Here is a 21,460-nt window from a genome sequence, read left to right as displayed (position 1 = left end):
TGGTTGCAGCAGGTTGACCATCATCTCAAGGAGATGGGGATGGGGCTGGCATCTGCCTGGGGGATGGCCAGACGGAGGCCCCTGGAGTATCGGCGGAAAGAGGACGCAGCGACGCGGTGTTCTGGCACATGCTCCCATACCTGACCTGACATTACCACTCAGATGTTTCATAATTTGTCCAATTCCTTCTGGATTAGTTTCTAATATCCGAAGACCACCAGATTTTAGTTTCTTTTACTCACTCTTACAATGTGAATATGTTGTTGTACCAACAGAAACTTCCTCAAATATTTGGCCTTCATTCCTCAATCACTTATGTTCCTCTACTGAAATATAGTAATAATCTTCACCTTCTACTTCTCCAGGTCTTATTGCTCTCATTGTTGTTGATACAATACGAACTACATGGTGCTTTTTAAAGAAATTTACAATATTCTCATTTGTACTATACAAGAACCTTGATTTCTGAAAGTTTTTTTTCCAGAAGCAGATTTACCCACAAGATTTATAATAGTAGTTGTCATTTATATTTGTAATCTTACTATATAAATGGCAGTCCTTCTATCTGTCTGTGTTTTTTTGTAACGAATAAGCTCCTCGACCAGTGAACTGATCTTGATGAAACTTTACACATATATACAACTAACTCAGCTCCAGGATGCGCTAAGTGGTTCTCCATAAAAATGAAAAAAAAATATTAAAAAAAAAAAAATATATATATATATATATAAAAAAACCCATTAAAAAAAAAGCCTTTCGAATCGTGCGCCAGCGTATTAATCGTAACAAAAGGATTCATGGTTAAAAACGCTAGGGTTTTTTGAAATATAAAATGTTCGTATTCGTTGACTTTTTAAACATACACATTCTCCTCCTGTTATTTGAATTCTTGAACTGCACGTGCACGGCCACAGCTAACCGCTGATAGATCTGCTCATGAAAGAGCCAGGCAAGCGGAGTCAGCTGCAGAGAGAGAGAGAGAGAGAGAGAGAGAGAGAGAGAGAGAGAGAGAGAGAGAGAGAGAGAGAGAGAGAGAGAGAGAGAGAGAGAGAGAGAGAGAGAGAGAGAGAGAGAGAGAGAGAGAGAGAGAGAGAGAGAGAGAGAGAGAGAGAGAGAGAGAGAGAGAGAGAGAGAGAGAGAGAGAGAGAGAGAGAGAGAGAGAGAGAGAGAGAGAGAGAGAGAGAGAGAGAGAGAGAGAGAGAGAGAGAGAGAGAGAGAGAGAGAGAGAGAGAGAGAGAGAGAGAGGGAACGAGAGAGAGAGAGAGAGAGAGAGAGAGAGAGAGAGAGAGAGAGAGAGAGAGAGAGAGAGAGTCACCTAGCTGCAAATAGTGCGTCACACCGACGAGCGAGAGAAGCACAAAACTCACGTTCCAGCTTTCTAGGTCCGGGTTTTGGCAGGACATCAAGGACAGTTACCACTGCTGCGAGAAACATTGAGTGGCTCAAGGCCGCCTTCAACTATGACCTCTCTGAGGATTACGGCAGCATGAGGAATGAGGAAAGCCTTCCTTCCATAAATCTGAGGAATAAAAGATGCCTTCCTAATTTTCTCCATACAACTAATGCCTCAGTCTAACTAGCGTGAGGAAAATAGGGCAAATTTCCCGGGTATTACCAGGTACTTCAGCTAGTTGTTTATAAAAAATATATATCTTTTAATATCTCATCTTGTTTCACAACAATAAATTTATATTTTTCAGTCATGTTCTTCATGTAATCCCCAAATTCCTTTTTACAACATAATGTCAAAAAATTATCTCTCTAAAAGTTGTTTATATCTATTGAATTTAACTTGAAGAAAATAAAAGTATTGGCATTGTTTCTTATTGAGCGACGAGGGAGTTGAAAGTATGATTGACGAAGATAAATACAATGACAAGAAAAATGTCTCCTTCTTGTGTCGTAGCTATCCATTACCGTTTGGCTTCTCTAATTAACACAATCACCAAAGATAACGAGGTTCTTTTTTGATTTATCCAAATCTTGGCGAGAAGGTCTATCATCAGTAATATCACTAAGAACACAAGTTATCGGCTTTGATTTATTTTTATATCTCTGTTTATCACAAAATAGTTGCATTGTGTCTTCAATGTTGTAATCATTTAGTTTGTTTTGAAGTTTAAATAAACCGATTATATCTTCTTTTTGAAGACCAGCATTAAAACCTTGTGAGAGTAGTTGATACTCAGGTTGAAACTCGACTTTGTGAAAATTATTAAATTATCATAATCTAAAAAGTTGGGAGTAAGGAGCATCTTTAAAAGTAAGCAGGTATTTCCACATCCGTTTGAACCAACTGTGAGACATCTTAATGAAATTGGAAGATTTTTATGGTTGTTAAATTTTATCTTATTTTCCCAAATGGGTGAAATATCATTCATTTATATATTTGGAAAACAGGTTATTTATTTTTATTGGCTTTTTTTAGAAACTATGTTTTATGTGAAGTTCAGGTTTAATTTCAAGATAATCCATTATTTTATTTATATAATATTGTTGTGGTTACCAAATTCGCAAACCACCATTCAGGTCCCTTAGGTGAGATATCTCGGTAAGTACATGTGTAGTTAGGCCCAAACCCGTTGTCTAGTGGGAATACATGTCATTTATGCGTGCTGCGACTCTTCAGGATAGCCGTTTTTCTTTTACTATCTTTAATTTGGACCAACCGCCATTGTTACCACCACCAGTCACAACATCAACCACCAACCACAACGCCGCTTCACCACAACCGCCACGACCTTCACGTCACACCTCGCAACCGTCGCATCGCCACCGTTCTTGCGCCGCTTGTGGGTACCGGTGTTGGACTCGTGCAGGGCACGCGCCGAACAGCGTGTACAAAATCACGGATTTTGTGCTTCAAAAACGGATCAAAAATGACACACGCCCACTTTTTGCCGTCCAATCGGTGAGCGAGGGGCGAATTGGCCCCGCCCCCAGGGCGTTGGAGGGCGATCGATATATGCAAATTTATGGATCAAAAAGCATTCACGCCCACTTTTTCTCGGGCCAATGGGGAGCGAGGTGAAAGGTCGAAGGGAGGGGGTCAAAGATGAGAGGGCGAAGCCACGGGGCTGATATAAGCGACCGTGTTCGTCAGTCCAGTGAGTAGTAGAGTCGAGAGGGAACAGAGAGTTAAGACTTCGCGGGCGGTGGAGTTGGCAAGAAGGAGCTGGTCGTCGTGTGCGTTGGAGTCGGAGCGGAGGGGACGGAGCTGTGGAGAGGCGGCGAGGGCAGACGAGGGCGTGCTCGCGTCGTGCAGGGAGCTGCACCCCAGGGAGGCCGACAGCGCGACCTGGCCGAGGTGGAGACGCTCGTCGCGGGACTCGAGGCAGAGTAGGAATCCTCTATACCCCGAGCATCAGCAACCCCCTCCTGTTTACCCCTGCGCTGAGATAGTGCGACCAAGGGGGCCCCTTTCCCACCCCCTACCAGACACTGCCCGCGAGGCCCGCGGAGTTGAGGCACCATCGCCGCTCCGCGTCTCATCACCAGACGGGTAGGCCCGACCCGGTCTCGGCCTCAGGCCCGCCTCATCTTTGAGGGTGTTCTCTTCCTTGGTTTTGGGTATGTGTTGTCGGCGCCGTCTGTGAAGTAAAATTGTATAAGTGTTGCCGTGTGCTCGCGTAATCGGTATTAGATCTGCATTGTCACATTTGCTTTTTGTGTAAAATTGCATTGTGTTTCTTTTCTTTTCTATGAGCTTTTGGTGGAATTGTATATGTGCGCTTTCCGTTCATCGCGAATAAATGTGCTTTGTGTTGAACTGTTTCCCGCTTCGCTTCGTCATTTCTTTCATTGAATCCTCATCTTGCTTCACGTAAAGGGTTGGTAGTGGGCTGAATACGCCCGATAATTAATCGAACCGTCGAGGCCGACGATAACACCGCTCGGTTATCCCGATAGTACGGAACGGGTCGCTTAAGTGGCCCGTGTCCGAAGTCGACCTGCGGCGAGGTGCGATCGCCCGGTCGACCCTCCGCGTGGGTACTTAGGTAGGTCGAATTTGGCGAGCAACCCTATCCCACGCGGGGGCTGATTGGCTCGATCGCGGTGAGACCGAAAGGTCCACCCGTGACTGGTTCCCGGCGTTAGTCCGAGAGGGTCACGACTGGATTGTCCGTCCGGTGGGCGACGTGCCGCGATTCGAGTTACGTGGCCGTCAGCACGCCGGCGGGCGCGAATCTGCAACACTGGTGTCAGGTCGTGCGATACAAATCCATCGCCCTCCTCGCGGCACTGGTAACGGAGAACAGGAAAACGGGCTCTCCTGTCTCCAGCGAAATTCACGGGAATCGGTCCAGGGGTGAGCGACCCCCGATTCCCTCCAAATTACGAGCGAGCTAAATTAACCCTTTACGAGAAGCAAGATGGCGTCTCAAGGCGAGCGGGTGCCGGGTGGATTAGGTATGTGGAATAGTAATGTAGAATCCATGGCTCAGGACGAGATCACCGTGCAAGAGAAACCCGTACCAGAAGGTTGGGAAAGGCATCGATGCCGTTCATCTGGTCGGTTTTTTTATTATAACTCCACCACTAAATGTAGTCAGTGGGAGTGGCCAGGGCAGGTGACAATACAGCACGTTATGGAACTCGTGCAGAGCATAATTGACGGAATGAAAGAAAGGAACAACGAAATGAAGAGAAATACGCAACAAATGGAAAATAAAAAAATGGATGGAAACGCACTCGAAGCGAAAAACCAATTAAAAGAAAGCCAGGAGGAGACAGAGGAGGGATTGAAGGTCGAAACGGTGGAGTGTGAGAAAAGACTTCAAGACATGACGAAGAGAGTTGATAAGCTGGGACTGGAGGGAAAAACGGAGACAGAGGAACTGGGAAGACGGGTAGAAAACCACAAGTGCAAGCCGGAAGAACAGTTAGAAGCCAAAGCAAAGTCTGAGTGTGCGGAGATGAGAAAGGAATTGGAAAAGAAAGTTTCTGAGTTGCAGAAACACCAAAACAAAGAGAGGGAACTACAAAACGAACTGAGAGTGTTAAAAGAGGAAAGGAAGAGAACGGAAAATGAAACTTTAAGAAACCACACTGTTCAGATCGAACAGCTGGAAGCGAAGGCCAGACTAAAGAATGAGGAACAAGAAAGAGTAATGAAGGAAGAACGAATGAGACAGGAGAAAGAAATCAGTCAGTTGAAAGAAATGACGAGATTGCAGAAGGAGGAACAAGAAAGACAGTGGAATAGAAAACTGAAAGAGTATGAATTTGAAACTGAACGACAAAAGGAAAAAAATAGGTTTGAATACGAGGAGAAAGTAAAGGAGCAAGGAATGAAGCAGGAAGGAGAAATCAGGAGATTGAAGGACACAACGAGATTGGAGAGGGAAGAACGAGAGGAACAATGGAATAGAAAACAAAAAGAACATGAATCTGAGGTTGACCAATTGAAAGAAAAGCTGAGGCTGGAGTACGAGGAGATAGACAAAGAACAGCGAATGAAACACAAACAGGAGATTAACCAAATGAAGAAAACCATGAAACTGGAGAAGGAAGGACAGGAGAGGAAACGAGGAAGAGTAATGAGACAGCAGCAAATGAAACACAAAAAGGAGATTAACCAAATGAAGCAAACCATGAAACTGGAGAAGGAAGGACAGGAGAGGAAACGAGGAAGAGTCGTGAGAGAACAGCGAATGAAACACAGGAAGGAAATGAGCCAATTGAAAGAAACGATGAGATTGGAAAACAGAGCAGGAGGAACAGTGGGAGAGAAAACAACAACTCTGTGAGTGTGAAATTGAACAACTAAAACGGAGGGAGAACGAACAGCTAATGGGGCTCAGAGAGAAAGAACGACTCAGATGGGAAAGGAAAAGGAACCAGGAAGAGACAGAAAAAAGGAACCAGGAGAGAAAATGTATAGAGACACGGGAGACAGAAAAAATAGAGGAGAGACTGCACGATGAAGACGGGGCAAGTGACGCACACACACACACGGAGGTAGTGGAGGATCATGGGGGTGAGCTCGCGGAGCATGTAGGGACCCAGTGCGAGCACCTGGATGGCCTCCTCCAGGAACGAGGGGAGGGAGTCTGCCCCCTTGAGGCGAGTCACGACCAGGTGAGTTCGGTCGTGCTTTGCGAGGTTGAGGGGACGAGTGCTGTGGACGGGTGCACGGAAAGCTTGGGGGGTATAGAGGCCCCGGAGACCCTTGTGGGGACACGAATCCCCAGTGTGGTTGTGCCTGTGTGTGTGGTGCAAGGTGTGAGTGCGTCCCCGTGTGTGGAAGCGACCCCGTGTGTGAGTGGTGTGGTGGCGATGGTGCCAGAGTACGTGCTTCCCAGCACGCCGTGTGTGGATGAGGCACCGTGTGTGAGAGAGGCCGTGTGTGTGGATGAAACGGCCAGTATGAATGAGGCACCGCGGTTGAGTGCCCCCGCGTGTGCGAGTGAGGCACGAGTGAATGGAGCACCACGTGTGAGTGGTATGGGTTATGCAAGGGAGACCGTGTGTGTGAGAGAGCGGTATGAGAGGGAGATGTCGGTTGGCATGCGGGAGCACGCAGCCGCGTCTCCCGGTGTGAATGTGATGGAATGGACTGTGAGCGTCGTAACACGCAGGTGTGCGTGGGTCGAATGGCGACGACGGCGACATGTAAGGAAAGAAAGCCGAGTAGCGGCTGTAGCTGTTTCGGGGACCGTGCCGGGTTCACCCAGCCGCGAGCACGAGGTTCGTGCTGTGCAACGCACGAGACCGCCACGTGCTCGCTTGCGAGAGTGAAGTCCCGGTCCGGAAACGCACGCGGTGGATTTGCCGATCCCGCGGACGGACAAAGTTTAGGCAGGTAAATGGATTTGGACCGGACGGGTTCTCCACGCGATCGTGTGTGTTAAGCTCCAACGGGCAAAGCACATGTGTTCGCGTGGGGAACCCCTCGAGACGTGGGGCTTGTGTTTTTTTTTTTATGCGCACGGTGACGTCATGGCTGCACGTGGGGTTGGAATCCGGCAGGAGGGGTATCTCTGCCGAATGGTACCGTCCAAGGAGGGACGAGGAACACGTGCAGCTGCGTGACGTCACGGGCAGGTGCAAAGTGCGCGAGTTGCCGCGCTGGTGATGCGCATGAAAAAAAAAAAAAAAGCAAGCCTCACTTTCGGGTACACAGGATTCCTGGGCAAGGGGTGGAAGACCCTCTTGACCCTGGGCACAGGATGGAAACTAGTTAGGGGGAAGGGTTAGCTTAGTTAGACCGACTTCATGGGGCAGGGGTAAGTCCTCATGGAGTCCGTGGAATGGATTAGTTAGAGGGATTGTAGCCAGATTTAGGTTGGGAAATAAAATGAATTTTTGAGTTTGGAGACATGGACAGACTTGTGAATGTGTAGAGGGGACGTAGCTTAGCTACGTAGGTTAAAAGGAACGTGCTGTAGTTTAAGGGACGACGTGGGAGCACGAGTTAGTTAGGGGATGTAGTTAGGAGGATGGCAGAGTTCAGTGGTGTGTGTGTTGAAGAGTTGTTGGTGAGTGAATTGGAAGCATGTGCTTGGTGAGTGAGTGAGGCCAGCGGGTCTGTGTGAATGGAGCGAATGGGGAATGCATGGTGCGATGAGTGATTGGGGGGAGGAGTGACTCCCGCCCAAGGGACCCCGGGGTCAGAGTAAAGTGAGTTAGCTGGGTTAGTCTAATTGAAAATGGAGGTCGTTTTGCTGTTGGTGGGGAAGTAGGCTCGAGACCCATTTGGAGGGGTGCAGGAGCCCTGTTGACGGGCTTGGGAGCGTGGCTGCGAAAGGTGAGTATCGCTGAGTGGGTACCCCGGGCACCAGGCGAGTCGGCCGCGGTAGGCCATGGGCCCATGGGGGGCCGGGATAGAGTAGTGGGCACGGGTGCGCCTGCTTGGTGCGGGGGCCCGGGGCGCCATTAGCCGCGTGGGCAGTGTTGTGGGCACGGGTGACCCTCGGAAAGGGGCCCGGGAGGCCGGCCTGCCACGTGTGCGTTTCAGGGGAGGTGCCATGGGGGGGCACTCCCCGGTGTTAGGGAGCTGGTAGGCTCGGAGGCAGTGTAGTGCCCGGGGGTGCCATAGCGGGAGAATCGGCAGAGGGTCGTGCCTGCCAAAGGGAGCCACGTGTCCCAGCCAGGAGACCGTGTGAGGGCACGGAGAGAAAATTGGGGGGCGAGGCCCGAAATTGTGAGGACACCAACACAGGCGACGGGAATCTGGGTTGTTAGAACCAATAGTTTAAGCGAGAGGCGCTTGTTGAAAGCCCCGGGGTAGTTTAACAGTTAAATGGTTAGGGTAGATTAGGAGATGTACCCCTCCGCACCATCCATCCCCTCGCTCTCGTTGTGGGCCGCTGGACCCACTTTGGTTGTAGATCGCTGAACTCTGGGGAGGCCATTCTGAGGCTTCGTTGGGCCTCGACACAGGACGTTAGCTCTCCCTTATTCCCCTCCGGGAAGGGAACGTAGGGGTTGGGAGTAGGCTAGGTGACTGGATAGGTTAGCCGAACAAGGACGATAAAGGGGGTTAGGGGACGATTTATAGTGGGGAAGTAAAAATAAAAAAAAATAAAAAAAATAAGTTGGGGCTAAATTGGGGTTTGACAAATTAAGGGAGTGGGTATGTACAGTGACAGGCAAAGGCGATAGGTGGGAGGGAGACAGGTGGGTAGGTCCGAGCCCGCCTTCCAAGTGGCCAGCACCACCGCACTCCCTCCACCAACCTCCACGGAACGGCAAAAGCTGGCCAGCTTCATCTGCTGGCTGTGTTACTGCAAGGCCTGTGCCGGCCCACTTCATCTGCCGGCTGGCTGTTTTTCTTCAAGGCCTGTGCCGGCCAGTTCATCTGCCGGCTGTGTTTGCCTGCAGCGGCCTTCTTCTGCGGGCTGTGTTTGCCTGATCACCTTTGCCATGCCATGCCCACTGCCCATGTTCACCAGCCCCGTTCAATTTTGCTTTGCCCCCCCCCCCCTTGTTCATTGCCATGTGCGCCAGGATCGTCAAGGCAACAGTTTGCAAGCTGCGAGAACTGCCCCGTTGGCAGCTACAACACGGGCCTGCAGTGGCGGCCCGTGCACCGTGTTTGCGTCCATCCATTCATCCATCCATTCGTTGTGTTCATTGCGTGTGCCACTTGAGCTGGCACGGAGACTGCGTTTGTGCAGCCCATGCACCGTTGTGGTTCACTGAGTTCAATTCAAACCATCCATCCATCCATTCGTTGTGTTCATTGCGTGTGCCACTTGAGCTGGCACGGAGACTGCGTTGTGCAGCCCATGCACCGTTGTGGTTCACTGCGTTCAGTTCAAAAGGGAAGGCCTTGGACTGCGTGTGAGCAGCCAGCCACGTTCCCTGTCACCTGCATTGTTTGAGCCAGAGACTGCATGTGAGCAGCCTGGCTCCCTGCTAACTGCTTTTCTTTTGCAGAGTTCAGTGATCCTGGGCCATGGTTTAGTGTAAAATTTGTAAGTTAAGGTTAAGATGTACTGTACATATGAGTGCGCCCCCGGCATGTCTGTCCTAGCGCCGGCAATTTTATTTGAGTCGTCCGTGTGAGTGAGTTTGTTTAGATAGTTACGCAGCCCTCAGGTTATTTATTTTGGGGACACGAATACCATGAATGTCGCACTCAGGGATCCGTAGGTAAAATGTACTAGGGGAAAACTACACATGATGGCACACGAAAATTTGACGACTCGGGACGAGTCTGTAAAAAGGGGAGGGGGTGGTGTTGTGGTTACCAAATTCGCAAACCACCATTCAGGTCCCTTAGGTGAGATATCTCGGTAAGTACATGTGTAGTTAGGCCCAAACCCGTTGTCTAGTGGGAATACATGTCATTTATGCGTGCTGCGACTCTTCAGGATAGCCGTTTTTCTTTTACTATCTTTATTTTGGACCAACCGCCATTGTTACAACCACAACGCCGCTTCACCACAACCGCCACGACCTTCACGTCACACCTCGCAACCGTCGCATCGCCACCGTTCTTGCGCCGCTTGTGGGTACCGGTGTTGGACTCGTGCAGGGCGCGCGCCGAACAGCGTGTACAAAATCACGGATTTTGTGCTTCAAAAACGGATCAAAAACGACACACGCCCACTTTTTGCCGTCCAATCGGTGAGCGAGGGGCGAATTGGCCCCGCCCCCAGGGCGTTGGAGGGCGATCGATATATGCAAATTTATGGATCAAAAAGCATTCACGCCCACTTTTTCTCGGGCCAATGGGGAGCGAGGTGAAAGGTCGAAGGGAGGGGGTCAAAGATGAGAGGGCGAAGCCACGGGGCTGATATAAGCGACCGTGTTCGTCAGTCCAGTGAGTAGTAGAGTCGAGAGGGAACAGAGAGTTAAGACTTCGCGGGCGGTGGAGTTGGCAAGAAGGAGCTGGTCGTCGTGTGCGTTGGAGTTGGAGCGGAGGGGACGGAGCTGTGGAGAGACGGCGAGGGCAGACGAGGGGGTGCTCGCGTCGTGCAGGGAGCTGCACCCCAGGGAGGCCGACAGCGCGACCTGGCCGAGGTGGAGACGCTCGTCGCGGGACTCGAGGCAGAGTAGGAATCCTCTATACCCCGAGCATCAGCAACCCCCTCCTGTTTCCCCCCGCGCTGAGATAGTGCGACCAAGGGGGCCCCTTTCCCACCCCCTACCAGACACTGCCCGCGAGGCCCGCGGAGTTGAGGCACCATCGCCGCTCCGCGTCTCATCACCAGACGGGTAGGCCCGACCCGGTCTCGGCCTCAGGCCCGCCTCATCTTTGAGGGTGTTCTCTTCCTTGGTTTTGGGTATGTGTTGTCTGCGCCGTCTGTGAAGTAAAATTGTATAAGTGTTGCCGTGTGCTCGCGTAATCGGTATTAGATCTGCATTGTCACATTTGCTTTTTGTGTTAAATTGCATTGTGTTTCTTTTCTTTTCTATGAGCTTTTGGTGGAATTGTATATGTGCGCTTTCCGTTCATCGCGAATAAATGTGCTTTGTGTTGAACTGTTTCCCGCTTTTCTTCGTCATTTCTTTCATTGAATCCTCATCTTGCTTCACGTAAAGGGTTGGTAGTGGGCTGAATACGCCCGATAATTAATCGAACCGTCGAGGCCGACGATAACACCGCTCGGTTATCCCGATAGTACGGAACGGGTCGCTTAAGTGGCCCGTGTCCGAAGTCGACCTGCGGGGAGGTGCGATCGCCCGGTCGACCCTCCGCGTAGGTACTTAGGTAGGTCGAATTTGGCGAGCAACCCTATCCCACGCGGGGGCTGATTGGCTCGATCACGGTGAGACCGAAAGGTCCACCCGTGACTGGTTCCCGGCGTTAGTCCGAGATGGTCACGACTGGATTGTCCGTCCGGTGGGCGACGTGCCGCGATTCGAGTTACGTGGCCGTCAGCACGCCGGCGGGCGCGAAACCGCAACAATATCTTGTGTTGATATTTCCCCGAAAATGACAATCGTTAATAATATAAATAATCAATCCACGAAACGTGGATGTCATTTGTTCAGTCTCTTCTCTTGTAAGAAAAGGTGTATTATCACCCTCATACTTTACATTCATTCCTCGAATCAATCTGGTAAAGCAATTCATTTTTGGTGTAAATCTCAAAGCATTATATTCCTTTTTATATTTTTTATTATCATTAATTAGAAGATAATCACAGAACATACATTGTTTAAAGGCTTTTGACTCTGTGTTTAATCCCCGTCTTTCACACACAGGACAATTCTCAAATTTGTCATGTGGAGAATCAGGAAATTCAAGAGGCTCAAAATCGAGTAAACTATTCATATTTATAAAGTAAAACTTTCCTTTAAATAAAATTTATCTTTGGTATTATCTTCGGTTCTTTCATTGGTGCTTTCACAATCATCTATAAAAGTACTTTCATAACTATTGTTTGAACACAAACTCTCAGTATCATAACTGTCTTCTGTTCCAACAGAGATACTATCATCACTCTCATAATCTTCATAATCTTCAGCTGAATAATGACTCATATTTAATTCGTAGAAAAAAAACATTACCATCTGTATCTATATACTTTTTTTCATGAACAGATTCAACTACAACATTTTATATATTTAAGGTAATTTTAAAATGATCCTTAACTACTATTCAATGTCATTTCACCTGATATATTAACATCCTTTATTTCATCAGGATTTACATCTTTAGGGTTGTTGAAAAAAATCTAAATTTCTCCTTGCATATTACAGATTGCCATATCTTTTCTTTCTGAAGCTTCATCCATAAGGTTTTTCTTTTTTGATACTTTTTCTTGTTTCATTGTTTTTTCTAGTTTTGAATATATTACCAGAAAGAGAGGAGAAACTTTTGTTAGAGATACTTTAATTGATGTTCTTCCAGATATACTAAAAGCCCTTCCACTGAAGGAAATTGAAGAACTCATATTATTCACCATAATTGTTTTTATCCAATAGTTGTTATATTTATCTTTATTCAATTTTATATCCTCGACATATTTCTCAGTATCTTTTACAAATGAAGAGATTGATTGAAACTTGTCTTTTGTGTCTTGATACCATTGTATTTATGAAGTGAAAAAAGTTGGAGGATAAAATGGTTTTAAGCACAGATTCACCTATAAATTAAACAGAATTTTCATCAAGAAAATTTTATTTTAAGTAAACTTTTGTTATATAAATACGGTGAATACAACGTGCTGCGATGTTTGTTATCATGAATATAAATGTTATAAAAAAACACCTTCAAAACAACAAACACACATTCAATCTTTTCAGACAAATATCTCCACTTGACCAAGAAAGACAACATTGTGACAGATGTGATAATGATATTCTTTAAAAAAAATTATAACAAACACCTTCAATCACGTAAGCACAAGAACAAAGAAGAAAGGGAAGGTGCCACTAAATTCTCCATTGAAAACACTGATGGGGCATTTTAAGGACATATAAAAATAAGATTGTTTTGCTTTTCAAGACCATCTTCAATTATGGAAGCTGTTGGTGTGGTTGAACAAAGTAATGAAACTATAATTAAAAACACATTAAGTGAAATGAAAACTTTTATGTTTTATATGGGAGTAAAATTGAATATGGTAAGAGAAGGTGATGAAACTACTCTCTATATGAGGACAAACCCTCACTTTATCTCATCATTTCAAGATGTTGTAAGATGTGATGTTTCCGATGAACTCCAGAGACAAGAACAAGATGTTGATAACACTGTAGTAGGTCGTGGATTTGCTATTACAAAAATAATCTTTAGAAATACACATCTTAAAATCAGATCCTCAAGCTTCTTCTTATATTGATTTACCAAAAGAGATAAAACTTAAGAAAGCGGCTGTTAATATTCAAAACAAAGATAACTAGAACTACGTTGTCGATGGCACACCATTGCATATTCCTGCGGGCACTGCTTTGTCCCATTAATGCGAGGTGAAATTTTATTGATTTAAAAAGCTATGACAAAAAAAAAAAAAATAAATCGATCCCCATGACCTCAACCCCTCTGGCCCGGCCCCTAGGGGTCATATCAACAATCCGAAAGTGTTGTGCACTTCCCCATACATATATCTACTATGTCCCAAAGTTTCAAGTTCCTATTTCAAACATTGTAGGAGGAGTTACAGGGTAAGTGAGACGGACGGACGGACGGCGGAGACAATCACAATATTCCCGCTTTTCTTCGAAAGCGCGGGAATAATGAATGTTTTATATGGTCTGTTCTTGCTCACTTACATCCTCCACAATGGAAACCTGAAAGGGCTGAACATTATAAGAAATACGAGAATACTTTAAATGTCATTGAGAGATATTCCTAAATTTGAGAAAATGAATAATCTATCTGTTAATGTATCTGGATTAACGGATGCAAACAAAGTTCAGATATTAAACATTTCAAACAACTATAAAAATGATGAAACACACATTGACCTTCTCTACTTTACTTCAAAGGAAAAATCACATTATGCTTTCATCAAAAATTTATCAAGATTAACCAAATCACAACTACACAAGAGAAAATGTAAAACGTATCCTTGTAAGAGATGTCTCAACTCCTTTCACACAAAAGAATGATTACATCAACATTCAAGATATTGTAGAAATCATAAATCAACCGTAATCAATTTTCCAAAAGCAGGTTCAAACATATCATTCAAAGATTTTAACAAATCTATAAAACATCTGTTTGTGATATATGCTGATTTTGAAAGTATCCTTGAAAAGATAGATACTGTTTCTCCAAATCCCAATAAATCATACACAAATAAATATCAAAAACATACTCCTTTTGGTTTCTGTTATTATATCAAATGATCTGTTGGTGATGAATACAAGTTAGAACTTTATGGAGGAGAAGATTCCTCAGAGGAGTTTGTAAGACGATTGGAAAGAGACTGTATAAGACTAAGATAAATAATGGTTAAAACCTATAAACCAATGTAATTAACAAAGGGAGAGAAAAAGGAATTTAGAAAGAACAGTATCTGTCATATTTGTGAGGAGAAAATTTAGGGAGAGGTCAAAGTTTGGGATCATTGTCATCTTACTGGAAAATATAGAGGTCCAGCTCATTCCCGTTGTAATCTTAATTACAAGCCCCAAACTTTATTCCTGTCTTTCTTCACAACAACACTCACGATGACACACATCTATTTATAAATGAACTTTCAAAGACATCTGGAGATATTTCTGCCATTCCTCACACAGATCAAAAATACATCTCATTCACAAAAACAATTCATACATCCCCCATAACCCATATCAGATTGCTTGACACAAACAAGTTTATGGCAAGTCCATTGTCTAAATTAGCATCAAATATTAAAAACTTACCGAATCTTAAATCACATTTCTCAAATCAAGAAAAGATTGATTTGTTATCACAAAAGGGAATATATCCGTATGATGACATGGATTCATTTGAGAAGTTTAAAGAAACAACTTCCTTCAAGGGAAAGTTTCTACAGCAAGTTGAATAAAACTCATGTCTGATCGAGATTATCCACAAGCTAAAAAGGTTTGGGAGAAGTTTAATATAAAGAATCTTGGAGAATATCATGATTTGTATCTTAAAACTGATGTATTGTTATTGGCTGATGTGTTTGAAACTTTTAGAACAGTCTGTCATAATATATATTCTTATGGATTCGACGCCGCTCACTATTACATAGCCCCGCGTTTGGCTTGGAGTGCTATGGTAAAAATGACAAAACAGAATTTGGAATTAATCAGTGATATAGATATGCTTTTAATGATAGAGAAGGCTAAAAGAAGAGGAATATCTCAAGTATGTTCCAAGAGATATGCTAAAGCAAATAACAAATATCTTCCTGATTATAATAAGAATGAGGACAACTCTTACCTGATGTATTATGATGCTAAAAATTTGTATGGGTGGAATGTCTCAATCTTTACCTCATGGAAAACTTAAATGGGTTCAAGAAAAACATTATGAAAAAGTTTTGCAAGACATTGTTGTCTCCTCTCAAAAAGAATTGGATCAACTTTAAGTTGGATATTATTTTGAGGTTGATTTAAAATATCCAGAAGAACTTCATAACAAACATAAAGACCTACCTTATGCCCCTGATAAAGAAAGTTCAAGAAAAGAATGGTAAAGTGATTACCAACAGTCATTTAATATAAAAGGAGAATCTCCAGAAAAAACTACTCACTACATTCAATGATAAAGAAAGTTATGTTTTGCATCAAAGGAACTCGAGACAATATTTATCTGCTGGGTTGAGAGTGAGGAAAATTCATCGGATTTTGAAATTTAAACAGTCATTGGTTGAAGAAGTATATTGATTTTTATTAAAAAAAGCTGAACAGAAGCAAAAACAGATTTTGAGAAGGACTTTTATAAATTAATGAATAATGCTGTATTTGGAAAGACCATGGAAAATGTTAGGAATCGACAAAACATAAGACTTGCTGCATCTTGGAAACAGGCTTCAAACTTAATTAATAGACTAAGTTTTGAGCGAGCGGAGGTGTTTTCAGAGAACTTTTGTGCTATTCAATTGAAATGGACAAACCTATTTATATAGGAACATCAATTCTTGACTTGTCAAAGTCGTGAATGTATGACTATTACGATAATAATTTAAAATCAAAGTTGAAGGATAATGTGTCATTGTTATATATGGATACATAGTTTTATATTAGAAATTAAGACAAGTGATGTGTATGAGGATATGATTGATAATATTGATATGTATGATACAAGTAATTATAAGTGAGGTGATGTGTTGTTTTCATCAAAGAATAAAAAGGTTATTGGAAAGTTGAAAGATGAATTGGGTGGGAAGGTCATGAGTGAATAATATAGGATTGAGATCAAAGTCTTTGCTTTCACGTATATCGATAATAATAACATTTAAAGGTGTCATAAGAAGCAAAAGGGAATAAAGAAAAATATAATCAAGGAAACAATAAACTTTAAACATTATTACAACTGCTTAACCTTAAATAAGGAAGGTCAGGTCAGGTATGGGAGCATGTGCCAGAACAGCGCGTCACTGCGTCCACTTTCCGCCGGTACTCCAGGGGCCTCCGTCTGGCCATCCCCCAGGCAGATGCCAGGCCCATCCCCATCTCCTTGAGATGATGGTCAACCTGCTGCAACCACGAGGCATGTGGTCGGCCCACTGGCCTCCTCCACTCATGAGACTCCCTTGCTGAGAGAATCTGCTGAGCAGGATCAGCGTCAGGAAAACGAGCCACATGTCCATACAGCCGCAACTGACGCTCACGGACTATGCAGGTAACTAATCTCATCCGAGTCTCTCTCAGCAACCGCTCATTGGACACAAAATCCGACTCGCGATAGCCAAGGATTCTGCGAAGAGACCTGGTACCAAAAGAATTAAGTCTCCATCTCAGATCCTTGGTCAGAGTCCAAGTCTCGCATCCATAGAGCAAGACTGGAAGTACCAAGGACCTAAATACTCGGACTTTCGGTAAAGGTACCGGCAGCGCCACACCCCATGATCCAGTGAATCCATGACTCCCCAGGCGTCTATTGACCTCTGACTCACAGCCGGCAGAGACATAAATATCACTGCCAAGGTAAGTGAATCTTTCCACGACCTCAACATCCTCACCACAAACAGACACAGACACGACAGCAGCATCCAAGATGTCACCGAAGGCCTGGATCTTAGTTTTAACCCAAGAAACCAGTAATCCCAGCGGCTCCGACTCCTCATTCAGCACCTTGAGGGCTCCCAAAAGGATATCTAAAGTCTCCGCAAAGATGACTGCATCATCTGCAAAATCAAGGTCCGAGATCTTGACATTCCCAAACGATGCACCGCAGCTTGATCTCTCCGACACCCTCCCTAAAATCCAGTCCATACAAGTGCTGAAAAGTGTGGGGGCCAGTACACACCCCTGACAAACTCCAGTAACAACTGGAAATAAGTCAGAGATGGTACCACCACACTTCACAGCACTCTCAGTACCAGAGTAGAGTTCAGACATCAGATCGATCAGTTTTGGTGGCACCCCACGAAGACCAAGAATCCTCCAGAGGACATCCCGATTCACTGAATCGAACGCTTTACAGAGATCAACATCGGCTGTAAGCAGTCCCTGCCGAAATTCTCGTCTGCATTCGGTGAGGACACGAAGAGCAAGGATACGGTCAATCGTTGACCTCTTTGGTGTAAAGCCTGATTGCTCTGGACGCTGGTGCTCAAGCAGATGGTGGCGAACCCTATCAATAATTAGCCGAGCAAAGACCTTGCCCGGCACTGAGAGCAGCGTCACCCCTCGGTAGTTGTTGCAGTCTTGGCGATCACCCTTCCCTTTCCAGAGAGGAACAACAAGGCCCCTCTTCCAATCAGTTGGGATGATGCCTGTATTCCAGGCAGAGCACAAAACTGCATGCAACGACACGAGTGCAGCATTTCCACCAGCTTTGAGAAGTTCAGCATGGATACCACAGATCCCTGGAGCTTTGCCCCGTTTCAACTAGTTCACCGCAGCCCGTGTTTCCACAAGCGAAGATGGACCACAGTTGATTCGAGGGTCAGCAACAGGGATTGTAACACCCTTGACGTCCAACTCGACAGCTGGGGGATCAGCCTGGTACAACCGCTCAAAGTCACCGGCCCAGCGGGCCTTCACTTCAGACTCCTCTGTCAAGAGCCCACCACTCTCCGCTCGAACTGCAGTGCTCCGAGCGATGGGCTTGAATGAACGCAATGCGCGAATTCCCCTGTAAGCGGGACGAGAATCACCTGTCCACAGGTGATGCTCTACCCCCTCACAGATTCCTCACACATCGGCCTCCTTGTCTACCCTCAGTGCACGTACAGTTTTACGCCTCAGCTCCCTGAACAGCTCAGCTCTGCCATTCAGCCTGGCCCTGCGACTCTGGTCAATGGTATCCAGTGTCCCTTAATAGACAAAATTCTTCTTTGCCCTGCGGTGAGTTCCAAGACATCCACCGGCAACATCAAGGAAGGTGGTCTTGAAGGCACTCCACAACTCTTCAGGACCCCCCAAAGCACCCAGACCCCCCCAAGTGTCCACTCAGCCTGTTCGCAAACTCCTTAGTGACTCTCTCATCCCTGAGCTTGCCAACATCCAGCCTAGGCTGGGATGGTAACATTCTCCAGGATTTAAGGTGCAGCTTTAGAGTTGCTACAACAAGCCTGTGGTCAGTATTGAGGAACTGAGCACTCCGGTAGACCCTGCAGTTCTGGATCATCCTCCAGCGACCGTCAATGAGGACATGGTCAATCTCCTTTGCCGCACCGCCAGCGTTGGAATACCAAGTCCAGCGATGAGCTTGTGGGCGCTGAAACCATGAACCAGCCAGCCGAAGTCCATGACTTCTTGCAAAGTCAAGGAACTTAGTGCTATTCTGGTTCATAGTTCCTGACCCATGGGGACCAACACACGTCTCATAACTATCCCTATCAGTTCCAATCAATGCATTGAAATCCCCCAAGACTAGAAGTGTATCTCGTCTGGGGCACTGATCAACCACAGACTCGAGCGTGGCGTAGAATGCATCCTTCACGGTGAGATCACTCGCCTCAGTCGGAACATAAACAGAGACCAGGGAAAAGACACCTAAGGAGTGAGGAATCCTTAATCTCATAATACGCTCGTTGACCGGTGTTACCTAATTTATCATTGGGGTCAGCCTATTGGACACGGCTACAGCAACTCCTTGGGTATGGTAACCATCAGAGCGACCAGACCGATAGTAGGTGTAACCACCCACCATTATCTCACCGCAATCCGGTCGCCGAACCTCAGAGAGAGCTGCAATCCCGATGTCCAAACGCTTGAGCTCAGATGACAACAAACAGGTGATCATCCTCTCTTAGCGATAGGACATTCCAGGCACCCACCCGAAGGGACCACCTCAGGTTAACCCAAGGAGACCGCCGTCTGGTGGACGACACCTCAGCACCACTCCGACACACTCTCCCGCAATCTGACCCAGGGATGTTACCCCGTGGTTTCCCTCCTTTCATCAAAGATTGGGGGTCCCGAAGGCTTTGCCCCAATCCCGTAATCCGGTGCGCTGCCTGCGAAGGGAAGCTGCACAGGAGGTACTACCACGGAGTGGGTTTTCAGGTTTTTTTGCGTTTTTGTGTTTTGCGGAATGAAGGGTTTTACGGTGGCCGGAGTGCAAATCCTGCCACCAACCTCCGAATAAAAAAGGAACCCAACTGCGGGAGGACGTCTGTAGACACAGTGGGTACTAGATATGGATGGCCGTTGGCTCACAAGGAGCTCCTCCGCCCTTTGAACTTTGTGTGGGAAGGTCATGAGTGAATTTATAGGATTGAGATCAAAGTCTTTCCTTTCACGTATATCGATAATAATAACATTGAAAGGTGTGATAAGAAGCTAAAGGGAATAAAGAAAAATATAACCAAGGAAACAATAAACTTTAAACATTATTACAACTGCTTCACCTTAAAGAAGGAACAGTACAGAAAAATGAATACAATAAGAAGTTATAAGCATCAATTATATACAGAAGAGATAAATAAGAAAGCATTAGGAGCTTTTGATGATAAAAGATATATTTTAGAGAATGAAATCAAGTCTTCCTTATGGTTATCAGTATGTGTTGAGATATTGGGTTGGGAATTTTAACAGGCTACTGCCATCTTTTTACTGATTTATAAATGATAGAACCAAGCAATAACCAAACCAAAGAATGGAGATGGAATCAGCCTTGGTATTTAAATGGGAAACATAAAGAATGTGAGAAATATCAAATCAGTCTTATTGAAGAAATAACCGGGGTAAAAGTAGATAAAACAAATAAGTGGATAAATTTAATTACAAACAAGTTGGAGGATGTAAAGAAAAAAATATATCCTTGAATGGACTGAAAACTTTGATGGTTATCAATTGAACAATGGAAAAACAATTTATTGCAATCTCAAAATGATATGTGGCTCAGGAGGTGGTCAAATAAGGGCATTAAGAGAAGTTTATCATTTCATTTCTGCACAACAAAGACACTTCAACCAATAACCAAGTTCCACTTATTCTTTGTGAATATATTTGATGGAAATGAATGTTATAAGAAAATGAAGTTATTCCCTGAAGTAGAACATGTGCAAATATTCATTGGTTTACTCTTTGAGTGGAATGAAAATATAAAAGGACTGTGATTATGTTGGGGGGAAGAAGTGCTTTAATCAGTCAGTCTCAATCTTTGTCTCAATTTTACATTTGCTTGTATGGGAGGGAAGGGGTAGGTGGGGAGAAAATCAGTGTCCTATTTTGGGCTTTTGGGGCTTGAGTCAGAAAGTTTTCCTCTTTTTCCCCATTCATTTGAATGGGTGTCTCAGAAACCCCATTTATCATCTACTGACCTTGTTCTTCCATGAGCCTCATTATTGTAGAGGAAAAATAAAATTGTTTCTTTCTAATATACAGTTAACATTATTTGTCATTAATACTCTGACAGGATGCTGCAGAAATACAGGACTTGCTTTTGAGCTGTCTTTTCTGCATTCAATTATTGACTCAACTATGAATTGTCAGTATTGGTGCTTAGGCCTAAGTCACATTTGCCACGGCGGCCGTGGGGTCTCCAAAATCTACGGCCACTAGCAATTATACGGCAGCCGCAGTATTTCCACGGTCACACAATGTAGCAGTCACATATTTTTTATTTTTCGGAGAGCTGCACGGCGTATTTATAAATTGTGGAGACCGAAAACGTGGGGTTGCCGTACGGTCTTTGATTTGATGTCGCACGGTGACCTTAAGGGGGCCCTGCGGCGGCCATATCATTTTCAAGGCAGACGCAAGGTAGCCTCAAGGTGCCCGCAGGGGGGCCCTAAGGCGAACGTGGTAACGATTGGGTTAATTTTTTATTTATTTTTTTTACCAGTTTTTTTTTTCTTTTTTTCTTTTTCGGCTTGTCGAATTGCTACGGCGAGCGTAGAAATGAAAAAAGTTATAACTCCGCGTTATAATTCCATGGCGACCCCTACAGCCTGTAAAAGATAGCCAAACGGCGTAGGGCCACCCT

The 21,460-nt window shown here is 45.2% G+C and overlaps 1 protein-coding gene across 14 annotated transcripts in view; it reads right to left on the bottom strand.

Annotated features, from left to right (window-relative positions):
- Nucleotides 1–21,460, bottom strand: part of LOC147021701 (uncharacterized) — a 317,548-nt gene that overhangs the window by 67,278 nt on the left and 228,810 nt on the right. The window lies entirely within an intron of this gene.

The sequence above is a fragment of the Eptatretus burgeri genome, chromosome 8 (assembly GCF_056783735.1).
Source record: "Eptatretus burgeri isolate ZD-2024b chromosome 8, Ebu_testis_v1, whole genome shotgun sequence".
NCBI classification, from domain to species: Eukaryota; Metazoa; Chordata; class Myxini; order Myxiniformes; family Myxinidae; genus Eptatretus; species Eptatretus burgeri.
This window is presented reverse-complemented; position numbering and strand designations above follow the sequence as displayed.